The sequence below is a fragment of the Gigantopelta aegis genome, chromosome 10 (genome assembly GCF_016097555.1).
Source record: "Gigantopelta aegis isolate Gae_Host chromosome 10, Gae_host_genome, whole genome shotgun sequence".
In the NCBI taxonomy this organism is placed as follows: Eukaryota; Metazoa; Mollusca; class Gastropoda; order Neomphalida; family Peltospiridae; genus Gigantopelta; species Gigantopelta aegis.
The window spans coordinates 59,319,482-59,333,794 of NC_054708.1; positions in this window are offsets into that span (position 1 = coordinate 59,319,482).

Consider the following 14,313-nt stretch of genomic DNA (forward strand, 5'->3'; position numbering starts at 1 on the left):
TTTTCTTTTTAAATAACTGTGTTCTGTGGCCTTATCCTCTCTTTACATTCAGCATTAAATACTGCTACAACACCCTGCGTTGGTGACCTCACGTGGTGGTTAAGCCATTGGAATTAAGTTTGGTAGGTACTGGGTTCGCATCCAATTAGCGGCTTCCCCAAAGAGTGAGTTACAATGTCTTAATGCGGTATTGTAAAGCTACTTTACAGATTCCCTGTAGCTAAACACTAACAGCTACCCATTAAGCCACTGACCTGGAAACACAGCCCAACTAGATAAAATGTGTATCCTGGACATAATACGTGAATTTTAATTGGATATAAGCACGAAAATCAATTTAAAATAAAAGGAATGAACTGCCTGTTATTACCAGTTAATGTTCGATAAAACTTGTCGTAAAGTGTTGTTTCATCTGGGCAGAAAATTCCTTGATTTGAACGTTTACCGAACACTTTAGTGCATAAAATGTGTGGAGTGCCATTAAACATGACAGAACAGATTTAGAGTAGTCAAGGTTGCTTACTTCTGAGCTTAAATTGACTGAATGGTTGCACATAGCAACTTAAGCCACATTTCAGTTAGGGCTATGCAACCTATAGCTTAATATTGCATAATCAGAAGTTGAAATATTTTGTGTTGTTTAAAGGGACATTCCTGAGTTTGCTGCATTGTAAGATGTTTCCGACTAATAAAATATTTCTACGATTAAACTTACATATTAAATATATTTTCTTGTTTAGAATATCAGTGTCTGCATATTCAATGTGTTTCTGGTCGTCTTAATATGTGTAAGAAGCCCAAACTGGATTTTGTCTTCAATAGTTTCGTACGAACAAAAAAATATATTTCAGGAAATAAAATGAAATTTAAAAGGAGTTTTAATAAAATCCTGTTCTGATAAAAAAGAGGTTTTAGTTCCTACGCATATATTTTTCAAATAATCCCTTTATATATGGCGATTGAATGAATGATTGACTGAATGAATGAATGAATGAATGAATGAATGAATGAATGAATGAATGTTTAACAACACCCCAGCACGAAAAATACATCAGATATTGGGTGTTAAACTAAAGTAAATGCAACAATTAAGTGATATATGGCGATTGAATTATCATAGATAACGGGCTCGTGTGCAGGGGGAGGGTTTCAGGGGTTGAAACCCCTTCGTGCCTAAGCATTTTGTTTTTCAAAATACATTTTTCTGAGGGAGTATGACTTGGCCTCTTTCAAAATCGCTCTCCACAGTGTCGCCCCCATCCCTCCTAAAATTCCTGCACACGCGCCTGGATAACTGGTCTTTAGTTTGATCATAAATATAGTCCAGCCGGAATTATTTTCTAACTAATTTATTTTATATTAAAAATAACACAAATACAATTTTGTTCAGAAATGGTGTGCGAAACTCGGTCTCTGAAAGCTTCATATTTAAAGAACGCGAGTCCTATTGTCATTTCTATGTACCCGGCTCCAAAGTCATGTTCAAGTTATTTGCTGTGTTAAATTTTACAAGTTATCAGCATCAGGATCCGGTGGCAGGCGGTGTCAGAATCTGGGCCCGTAGTTGTCGTTGGTAAACCTTATTGGATGCATGCACGGTGATCAAAAACATTACACTGACTATTGTTAGTTGACAGACAGACAGATAGTATATTAATTTCATTTCATTTTAACTAGTTTACCGTGCTCATATACCACTGGGGTTTCGAACACGCCAATCCGGCCTCCGATAAGATCAGGGCCCTGAATTATTAATGTCTCATTTTATGTGCATTACACATACATAAAATAAAACAAACAAGTGCTGTAACAGAAGCCATTGTCATATCCTCGGGTTGCGGAATTACCTTCTAGAGAAACATAATGTTTTCGTAGTGTTTGTGGGGGTTTTTCACTTGAATTTTTTTTTTTTAAAAGAACAAAAAACCCAACACAATTGAGTTTTGTGAGAAAAAAAGAGAGATGTATTTAGTTACAAAGAGGGAAAGATGAAAGTATTAACATTCTGGATGGAACAATTACAGGATGATAGAGAGAGATGAATGAGAGGTTAGATTAAGGGAAAGAGAATTCGACAGCACGTCTTTGAAGCTAGTTGTCGTTTAGGAATGGTGCCACCATCCATACACACAACTAATCCAAGCTTGATTACTATTTGAAAATATTGTAACAAAAGATCCATGTGCTGTTGTTACATGAACATTATTACTTTGAACTAAATCTAAATGGAACAAAAAACCTATTAAAAAAGTCTTTGCATCCTAGCCAAAAGACGAGCGCTCTGACTTTGACATATTAAAATTTGCCATTCTGTAACGTTATGTATTAGATTCCTGACACGTTTAGGCAACCATTCTGTTGTCGTGATAAACGAGCATCCAGAGATGACATTGTTGTTCAGAAAATTCTACGCGAATTACTGCTGTTAGAAAACTTTAAGGATGATCTATCATCATGTATTAGGTCGTATTGAAAGACAGGAAAGGAAAAGAAAGTTTGTTTTGTTTAACGACACCACTAGAGCACATTGATTATCGGCTATTGGATGTCAGACATTTGGTGATGTTGACATGTAATATAATTTTACAAAGGAAACCAGCTTAATATTTCCATTAGCAGCAAGGGATCTTTTAAATGCACTTTCCCCAAAACAGGATACCACATATTACGGCCTTTGATATACTAATCATGGGGTACTGGTTGGGACGGGGAAAACAATCAGAGAATGGGTCCACTGAGGTGGTTTGATCCCTCAGCGTAAGCACCGCAGGATAGTGCTTTACCGACAGAGCTAGATTCAAACTGTGACAGGACAATATCAACAGTTACAGCGGATATCATTCTGAATGGGTTAACTACTAATCGGGCAATATATTGAGCTTGGATGTGAGCCCAGTATCATAGAGCTTGTAGATACTGGATTAGCATCTCAATGTAGGATCCCACTTTTAGTGAAGTTTAGCGACATCTTGTAAGTTTTGTTAACATTCACACCAACCCGCCAGACTCGTACAGATTGGAAAATTATCTGAACAATTATCAAAAGGTACCTCAAGTGATTTTGCTAAGAAAGGGGGGAACTAGTAAGAATGAAAAGGACGGTATCATTTAACCTACTAGATAAAGAAAATGAATTCGATCTGATGTCACGGGAGCGGTTAAGGTTCATATAGACTGGAAGCGGTGCGTGCGTGCGGTAAGGCTAAAAACTAATTCGAAATACATTAGTTTCATTGCGAGCGTCTAAACCGGATGTGTGCGTCTACAAAACGCATGAGGCTAGCCGCAATGAAATAATCGTATATGGTTTATATGCCCCAAAAGCATGCCGCAAGCACGCGCCCCATCCAGTTGGTACGAGCCTTTGATTTCACTAGTACTTTACAATGGTCTTATTCAACCAACACGTACTGGTAAGTGAACATTCGAACACGTCAAATTATAAACTCTTGACCTTCCGTGCCTATCATGTGATACTAATCGACTCGGGGAATAGTGGGTGGATAATTACGGGGCTTCCATTGAGATGTTAACTGGATATTATTTCCTCTAACCAAGTCGCAGAAAATGTAATTACAGTAGTTCTCTAAGAAAATAGGAGCTCCTTAAATTAATGTTATTCGATACATTTCACACTCAAGGTAATCGCCATTGTCTTCATATGTGGATCCTTACTCGTAAGACCAGCTGTGTTTTAAATACTTAAATACATAAAGTAGAACACACCATCGATTTCAACGTATTTCTAAGGCTTGGTTAACCTTTAAAGTGCAAGTGCTGTAAATCGTTTTAGATGAAAAAACTTTTAAATATCTTTGAAATGTTATGTTTAAGGATATGTGAGAAACAGTCAGGAACGTATTGTACATGTTTGTGAATTTTGTTATTCCCTGAGTGTATTATAGCTACGTTCATGTATTATAATTGTTGATAGTCTTATATGATTCCAATAGGAATTGCTTATGTAGCTTTGTATTGTATTTCAAACTAAATTTTATTATAGTGTGCATAGTGTGAGACTTAAATAAAATATTTTCCTGTCTGTGCAGAGTCGAAAAGACGTTCTGACAAAGTTATGATGGCATGTACCCGTCAGTCACTGAAATCAGTGATGGAACCAGGTGTTCCTGAAAGATAGATCATATCCGGCCCCACTCGTCATAAGTATAACTCTTAAAATCCAGTTTACATGCAAAACACGTTTAAAGACAAACGTACATGCACGTTACGATCGTGGAGTTATACTGTATCGAAATCGTTAAAAACAATCATGCATTGTCTTCCTGGCTTTATACCATTCCTAACTGATTGCAGGTGAACATACCTTGTCTCTCTGGAAAGTTATTAAAGGTAAGCATGTCTCGCCTTCCTGATCGGATACCATTATTGAAGTTATTATCTCACAACGGAGGGATTACAGACGACAAAAAAACTTCTCTACAGTGCAGATTGTACAGAAATATCCAGCAAAGTCGACTTAACCCTTATAACATTATGGATCAAATCATCTCAACAGAATTATTAGTAGATCATATAAATCTAGAGATACCGTTCTCGGTGGTGTAGTGGTTAAACGATTGGATTTAAGGCTGATAGGTAATGGGTTCACTTCCCGGTACTGGCTCCCACCAAGATCGTTTGTTTGTTTTGGTAAACGACACCACTAGACCACATTGATTTATTAATCATTGGCTATTGGATGTCAAACAATTGGTAATTTTGAGTCTTTTGAGAAGAAACCCACTAGATTTTACCATTAAGTAGCAAGGGATCTTTTATATGCACCATCTCACAGACATGATAGCACGTACCACGGCCTTTGATATACCAGTTGAGGTACACTGGCTGAAACAAAAAATAGCCCAATGAGGCCACTGGCCGGAATCGACCCTAGACCGACCGCGCTACGCCCCCCCCCCCCCCCCCCCACACACACACCAAGAGCGAGTTTAACGACTCTATGGGTAGGTGTAAAGGCGATGTCACACGATACGAATGCCCCGATTGCATAGCAGCTGATGAAATCGTAAAATATGGTCTGTCAATCGGCTATTTAATTCTCGTCTCTACTATCGTACGCGACACTCGTATCGTATGACGTCGCTTTAAGACCACTACACCGATAGCTAAGGTGTGTACCCAAATCAACGTGCTTGAATCTTAATTGGATAAAAGTAAGAATAAATTAAATGTATAAATGAATATACGGGTGAAAAGGGTAACGACATGGTCTCCTGTAACAGGCAGAACCGAACGGATTGCGTAATTTGAACTATACACTTTGTGTACGTTCTTCTTTAGCTAACGCTAGTTACCAAAATGGTAATTTCATAAACCAAGCATTCGGTGAAATTTATAGAATTATAAGTTAAAGTTAGAGCACACTGATTTATAAATCATCGGCTACTGGATGTCGAACATTTAGTAATTTTGACATAAATTATAGTCTTAGAGAGGAAACCCGCTTCATTTTTTCCAGTAGTAGCAAGGGATTTTGTATATACACCATCTCACAGACAGGATAACACATACCACGGCGTTTGATATACCAGTCGTGGTGCACTGGCTGGAACGATAAATAGCCCAATGGGCCCACCGACATGAATCGATCCTAGATCATCGCGAATCAGGCGAGCACTTAACCCGTGGGCTACATCCAGTCCCAGAAATATAATTTAGACAGGACATGAACAGAGGGTTACTTTATATTGTTAATTGATTATAATTTAGACAGGACATGAACAGAGGGTTACTTTATATTGTTAATTAATTATAATGATTATTAACTCATTACCTGCACGAAATTGTAACACAACATAACCTGTTTTATAAACAGTTTAAATAGACGAAATTTTATTTGTGAATTTTGGCTACGTACGCATAAGTCTATTAAGCCCCGGTCACATTGTTATGGATCGTCTGGCTGGATCCACAACGGATGAAACCCTCATAGTGGTCTATCCGCGGTCCCTTACGGATGACCCTGGATAGTGGTCTATCCGCGGTCCCCCACGGATGCACCACGGTTCAACTACGGTTTTCGACGGGTAAACCAATGATTATTAAGGATAGGGGTTAGTTGACAACGGGGAGCGCTACAGGTTGCTACGGATCGCTAAGGATCGGTACAGTTTAGTACGGACCACAACGGATTGTTACGAATGATGCCGGATCGTATCCGTTGTTAACCCAGCGTCCTGATCCTTGACAGTGTGACCGGGGCTTTACAATGGTGCATCAGAATCAGTAACAAAGGGAATTTCACGATTGCGTAGCTGGATGAATAGAGTACTAATAAGGAAGAAACATAAATGTATACATTTTAAAGTCGCAAACCCTAGTTTCAACCAGTGAAATTGGAAACCAATTTTGGCGAATTGCAAACCAGTAATATATTTCGATAAAGTCACAACAGAGTGAAGCAAGAGTCGCTGTGACGCTCAAACAGGGAAATAGCCTTAAAAGATATATTAGATCTCGTTTCCAAAAACGTAACTTCTCAGAGGTGTGTGTGGGATGTTTTATTTTTTTGACCAAAAAAATGCATTTTGTGATATTAGACGCACCAGGATGGCTAGAGACATTTCGGTTATACGGAAGTGGATAATCTAAACAATAAAATCGAAGTAATGTCTGGTTTCAATTATCAAAAATGGTTATAATAGTGAAAATACGCCGTAGTGTTTAAAAACTAGTGTCTGTTACTTTAAGGCAATATTGTGTGGGATTATTAAGTAAGTCAGCTTCCCGTGCGACCATACCTTTAATGTGACTTCGTGAATCAGTATGCGTACACTTAGACAGGAACCGGAAGACGGCGAGCACATCCGGAATCAGCAGCGTCAGCCACGGCAGCTTCCTGTTGCTCACTCAGTTGTGTCTCTGTACACATCAGTCAAAGTTTCTTACTAATGTGGAGTCACTATTAGAGCGGAATCTCGCAAAGATGTTCTTATGTGTATTAATAGTATCAGGATGATAGATCACCTTCCTCTGATATAAAGTCAGTAGAGTCTTCTTCTTACCTTGTTCTTCACATACATATTGAAAGCCAAGCGTTACTCAATACCAATATATGGTTCAATCCTGCGACCAAAGCACCTCTACTGAATGAGCTAGATCCCACCCCTGTGAATTAATGAATGAATGGGTGAGTGAGTGGGTGAGTGAGTAGGTGAGTGAGTAATGGAATGAATGAAAGAAAGAAATGTTTTATTTAACGACGCACTCAACACATTTTATTTACGGTTATATGGCGTCAGACATATGGTTAAGGACCGCACAGATTTTTAAGAGGAAACCCGCTGTCGCCACTACATGGGCTACTCTTTCCGATTATCAGCAAGGGATCTTTTATTTGCGCTTCCCACAGGCAGGATAGCACAAACCATGTCCTTTGTTGAACCAGTTATGGATCACTGGTCGGTGCAAGTGGTTTACAACTACCCATTGACCCTTGCGTGGAATGAATGAATGAATGGGTGAGTGGTGGAATGAGTGAGTGGGTGATGGAATGAATGACTGACTGAATGAATGAATGAATGAATGATTGAATGAATGAATGAATGAATGAGTTAATGAATGGATCGGTGAATAATTAATGAATTAATGACATCCCAGCACGAAACATATTTAAGTTATTCGGTTATAAAACAAAGAATAAATGAATGTTAGCGACTAACTCAATGCTTTGAGCAAGGGTTTCAAATCGGTGCTTCAAGACTTTGGCTAATTTTAAATAAAGTTCAAAATGGCTGAAGCGTTTCAAATTGAAACTGTCCGCTAATTTACACCTGAGCTGCAATTCTAATCAGCCGTTGTCTTCAATATATCAGACCGGCCTCGGTGGCGTCGTGGCAGGCCATCGGTCTACAGGCTGGTAGGTACTGGGTTCGGATCCCAGTCGAGGCATGGGATTTTTAATCCAGATACCGACTCCAAACCTTGAGTGAGTGCTCCGCAAGGCTCAATGGGTAGGTGTAAACCACTTGCACTGACCAGTGATCCATAACTGGTTCAACAAAGGACATGGTTTGTGCTATCCTGTCTGTGGGAAGCGCAAATAAAAGATCCCTTGCTGCTAATCGGAAGAGTAGCCCATGTAGTGGCGACAGCGGGTTTCCTCTTAGAATCTGTGTGGTCCTTAACCATATGTCTGACGCCATATAACCGTAAATAAAATGTGTTGAGTGCGTCGTTAAATAAAACATTTCTTTCTTTCTTTCTTTCTTTCAATATATCACTATAGACAACCGTTAGTGATTGGCTTGTACCGAAATACCTTTCTGAACAGAACAAACATTTTAAAAACAATCACTTGAAAAACATTAGCGACATTAGTTAGTGTTATACAGTTAAAACGAATCACGTCAATTTGTTTTGGATGAGTATTATAGCTTTTTGTATTAAAACTGTAGACCCTGATTACAATTATGATTCCTTTTGAATGGCGCGTAATGCAGAATGGGTCTTCTATCAAACACTGTGTATAGTGTATACACACTGTTACTTCGAGTCCATTAACGATGAAACCAGTCCTGTGAGGAACAAGATACGAAAGTACTGCCGACTTAAATATTCTTGATTGTCTGACCTTGGCGATAACTCACGACAATTTACTTTCTCGTGGCGATTGTTCCTCGATGATGGTCTAAGTCATCGAATTAGCGCGAAACTGCAGTCCAGAGATTAGAGATCGTTGTGTAGTTAATAGAACCGGTTCCTGGAATACTCTTCAGTGATCAATGGTCATTAGTGAAACAGTTAACATCAGGGGCAGATAAGTGTTTAAATCTATTGAGACAATCGAGGCGGCGGAGCATAAAGATAAATAATTAGTCATGTTGTTAATGGAAAAAGGAAAGAAATGTTTTATTTAACGACGCACTCAACACATTTTATTTACGGTTATATGGCGTCAGACATATGGTTAAGGACCACACAGATTTTGAGAGGAAACCCGCTGTCGCCACTACATGGGCTACTCTTCCGATTAGCAGCAAGGGATCTTTTATTTGCGCTTCCCACAGGCAGGATAGCACAAACCATGGCCTTTGTTGAACCAGTTATGGATCACTGGTCGGTGCAAGTGGTTTACTCCTACCCATTGAGCCTTGCGGAACACTCACTCAGGGTTTGGAGTCGGTATCTCGATTAAAAATCCCATGTCTCGATTGGGATCCGAACCCAGTACCTACCAGCCTGTAGACCGATGGACTACCACGACGCCACCGAGGCCGGTGTTGTTGTTAATGGAAGGTCGCAAACTACTTATGTGGTTCTTTATTATCATTATTATGCATGGTAACTAAAGCTTATGTGGTGACATCAAGTTTTGACAGTCTGTCTCTTGACTATAGCGTCCGCGGTCGTTCGGGCCCTAGCTGGAGTTTGCGGGTGTCCAGTTAGTATTGCTGGATGGAACGAGACATGCGCGTACTCTGTATAGTCTTATGTATATTGAAGATTATATACAATACAGGGTACGCGCATGACTGTTTCATCGAGTGGTACTAATTTAGAAACACCCATAAACTCCAGCCAGGGCCCGAACGCCTGTATTTGCGTTTGATGCATCTGCGACTTGCGGTTTGGGCATATACACCATTTACGATTATTTTATTGCGGCTGACTGGTTGCTGGACGCCATATAACCGTAAATAAAATGTGTTGAGTGCGTCGTTAAATAAAACATTTCTTTCTTTACACCAAATAGGCGCAGTACACCAAATAGCCGTAGTACACCAAATAGCCGTAGTACACCATGTATGCGCAGTACTCCAAATAGACGCAGTACACCAAATAGCCGTAGTACACCATATAGGCGCAGTACACTAAATAGTCATAGTACACCAAATAGCCGTAGTACACCAAATAGGTGCAGTACACCAAATAGGCGTAGTACACAAAATAGGCGTAGTTTGTAAATGTACTGAGGTGTCGTTTTTAAAGTAAACATTCCTTTCCTGTCATTTCTATGGTATAGTGATTGTGCCATTGGTGTTAAGGCTGCTGGCTCTTGGGTTCGTATCCCAGTACCGGTTCAACTTTATTGTGGTAATGCTAGTGTCAGACTATCAACTGTCACGATGAAGTTGGCCAACTCGATGGTTGCGTTGTAATTTTCCCAACTCCCGACTTACGATGGGTGAGTTCACATTAACAACTAATCGGTTGTAGGAGTTGTATACGACGAGAATGAGGCTTCGAGTGAAGTCAACGCCAGGTGACACCACACGAAATAAGGGTCCTACGTGAAAATGGAAACCAGTATAGCAAGTCGTTTTCGTACACAATTAAAAATTCAACTTACATTAACTATGAAACGAAATAAAAATAAGTAGAAACTGATGTGCAAATCGAAAAAAAAAAAAAAACGTATCTTGTTTGTTGTACGTAGGTAAGGTGTGTACGTGTTGTACGTTTTTTTTTATGACTAACATTAATTCGGACCAACTGCAAAATGAAGTAAAATTATTATATTTTTTATTAATAATTTTTTTCAGAAGTGATAATCATTGTGAAGTACAATGTCTGTGAATTTCCATAAAACTTTATTATGAATTTTTTAAACAAAGATATTTTGAAAATTATCGTCAATGGTTTGGGTACCAGACGTTACCTCCCCAAGCCAGTCGCCCCTCCAATATTATGTTAGGTAGTAAAGATGACATTGAATAATATGCATGGGTGTTAGTGATCACATCACTTATTTTACCTATAAACGTAGCCATGTTTCATAATTTTGATTTTTGTTTTTTCCTTATCGATATTTAAAAAAATAAAGGACACACCAAACCCCAAGTAGGGGCGAACATCATTTTTTGGTTGGGAACGAACTAACATATTTGAGGAGGGGGGCAAATTTTATTATCAATCTTCAAACTTAACTGAATGCTGTGAATGCCTTTTAACATGTGGCTATAAAGCTAAAGTTTCTTTTTGTTTTATGACACCACTAGAGCACATTGATAAATTAATCATCAGCTATTGGATGTCGACCTTTTGGTAATTGACAGTTGTCCATTAGCAGCATTATTATACACTTCTCCACACAGGACAGAACATAACATGGGGTTTTATATACCAGTCATGGGGCACTGTTTGGGACAATATTCAGTTGTATCAAGTACTTATATATTCACACCATTAATAACTATACTTTAATGTTTTATTTCAATATGTTTTACACATTTTGTCAGACTGAATATCATTCTTTCAAAGGAACAGTAAAGTCACCTTTCCTTTTCTCGATTTAATAAATAATATGCCATGTTAAGAAAACAATACCCAGGGTTTTAGACTGCAACAAAGCCAAGGCATTAAATGCTGTGCCCAAAATAACTGTACCCAAAATAAACATACCAAATTACATACACACATGCTAACCTCAAATCATTTTACCTCAAAACCTCTAAATTGTTTTTCTTTAATGACTTTAATGCATTATAACCCTTCAGCAGTTGTTACTATTACTGTGCTAAAAAGACCTCTCTGTACTCTGTAATATAGATAGGGCCTATATTGTGCCCAAATTAGTGAGATCTAAAGCCCTGAGTACCGGTACCACTAATGCAATAGCTGTGAAGGGTGAACTATTTTTAGATGAATTCTATTTAGTCATCAACATATGTTGGGTTTTTTTGTGTGGTTTCTTTTTTGTTGTTTTGTTTTTACATCTGTCATCATATTATGTTTATATATACACAAATGTGTGTGTATATATATATATATATATACACACACACACACACACACACATATATATATATATATATATACATATACACACACACACACACACACACACACACACACACACACACACACATATATATATATATATATATATATATATATATATATAATTGTGTGTATTTTGTGTGNTGTTGTTGTTCTGAGGGGGGGGGTGTTGGTTTATGAACCCAAATGTATGTAAACAGAAAGCATTTATGTCTAAAATTATAAAACAAACATAAATTTAAAAACATAAATAATAATAATGATAATGATAAAAATTATCTATCCATTTTTTTTTTCTCTTTCAAAATTATTGAATTAGAAACAATGTCCTTGTTTATAAGATTGGTTAAACAAACATAACCTGGGTTTTTTTCACTATCACAATTATATAAAAACAAAAACAAATTAAAACGTTCAAACACATGCAATGCACTTCACTTTCTCTGTTACAGAACATTGGAAATGTATATTTTTATATTATGGAAAGTTCTGTATCTACTCGATTTTCATTCATGACACATCCTTACAATATGTATTACCATTGTAAGACAATGATTCAAGGATCCCCAATCATGACATTGTCTGTTTGATCTGGAGCACTTAAAAATAATAATAATAACTACCCAGAACCCAATTTCATGTAGGCTTTACTCATACAAACAACGGGTGAAATGGTACAGAATAATAGAGTCTATGTGGGAAAACCCTGTTTCATATCCATTTTATTACCATTATTTCGTGGCTTACATTGGATGACAACTTTCAGTGAACTAAATTTTAGTCATTCAAAGTATAACAAAAATCTCAGTACTCAGTGCTCCAAGTACAATCTGATATTCACTTGTATCTCACACCTTCAACATCTGACACACTGACACTTATTACTTTTTTTTTTCACTAAGGAACAATCATCATGAAACATGAAAAACTTTGTTTCATCATCTGAATACAAATTGGGCACTTTTCTTAGTGTTTCAATTTTGTAGCCTGCCTGTCCTGTCCCATCAAGACAATAAACTAGGCTCTGTCCATAAAACAAGCATGGAATGACTTCTAGCTTCAGTCTTTAAGGAACCGTATTAGTTCTGTACCTGAAATGCAAAATTCAGTTATATTAAAAATGCATTCATGCAGATAAGCTTAATATAGTTTGCATTTATTTTTAAATCAACAAACAGAACAGTCTGTTTAAAGACGCCTCAGCAAATCCTATAGTATAGGTACTTTAGTGAGAAAAGAAACCTGCAGCTATTACACAGCCACACATCTATCAAATATCCATAAAATAATATTAAAATAATATTTGAGTGGAGGGGGGGGGGGGGGGGGGGGGGGTATCGGGCTATTGTTCCTTTTCTTTCCTTATTTATAAATGTTTTTTTAAAATGTGAAATGACTCGGGAGAACTTGTAAGAAGGTCAAAACAACATCATAAAATATATTATTAAAATATAACATTAGATATTTAGTATAATACTTTTACTGGAATCAGTATAAAATGCTGGTGGGGTGGGGGGGGGATTATGTGCAAACAAATGCATGTATATTGCAATATTATTCAAGGTGTGAACAGGTTTTAGAGCGACTCAACCTGATGTCCTATTATATCCTACCAGCAATTTGAAAAACAAAACACACATTATTTTAAAAATTGTATTATTATATGTATGGTACACATGTATGTAAGGTTATATGGGTGGGGACCACACAGATAATGAGAGAGGAAACCTGCTTCCGACACACAATGGGCTACTCTTTCTGATTAGCAGCAAACGATTTTTTTTTTTATATATGCAGCATCCCACAGACAGGATGGTACATACCACAGTCTTTGTTACACCAGTTGTGGAGCACTGGATATAATGAAAAATAGCCCAATGGACCCACTGATGGAAATTGATGTTAAACCTACCGCACATTAGGTGATTGTCTTACCACTGGTCTATGTCCTAGCCCTTTAAAATATTGAGAGGCTTCGCATTACAATTTGATTGGCTGCACATTACAGTTTCATATTCTTGCATTAGTTGTGCAAATATTAATTGTAGGATTCATTAATTAAATTTGTACTTATTTTTCAGAAGTAGGCTAGACCTGTAAAAGTGGTGAAAAATAGCACATGCAAACTGATAGTGATAGTGTGCCTTTAAGCAAAAAGAAAAAAAATCATATCATCGTGATATTAATATTTGATATTTTAGCATTACTTAACCTATATTCTAACAGAATCCACAGGAGAAAATAGTAAAATAAAAATTCAGTAGGACTTATGTTTTATAATCTTCTGTCACAGGATATGTTGTCTGTAAAATCAAACAACACTGACGGTCGACTCTCAAGTGACATTTATCTTATCTCATGGCACTAATCCGCCTTTTGGTTTTTTTACATTATCTTGTCAGTTAGAAAACTGTTTCCTTCTTTCGTGGTATTGAGGAATACAAAAACACGAAGAAGGCATTATTTATAGAACTTTTACAAAAAGTTATAGATGCAAAGTCGTTTACTTCCTGGTTTTTGATAGTGTCACGTGGGACCCTGTTGTCGCGTAAAGCCACCTACTGAGGAGTC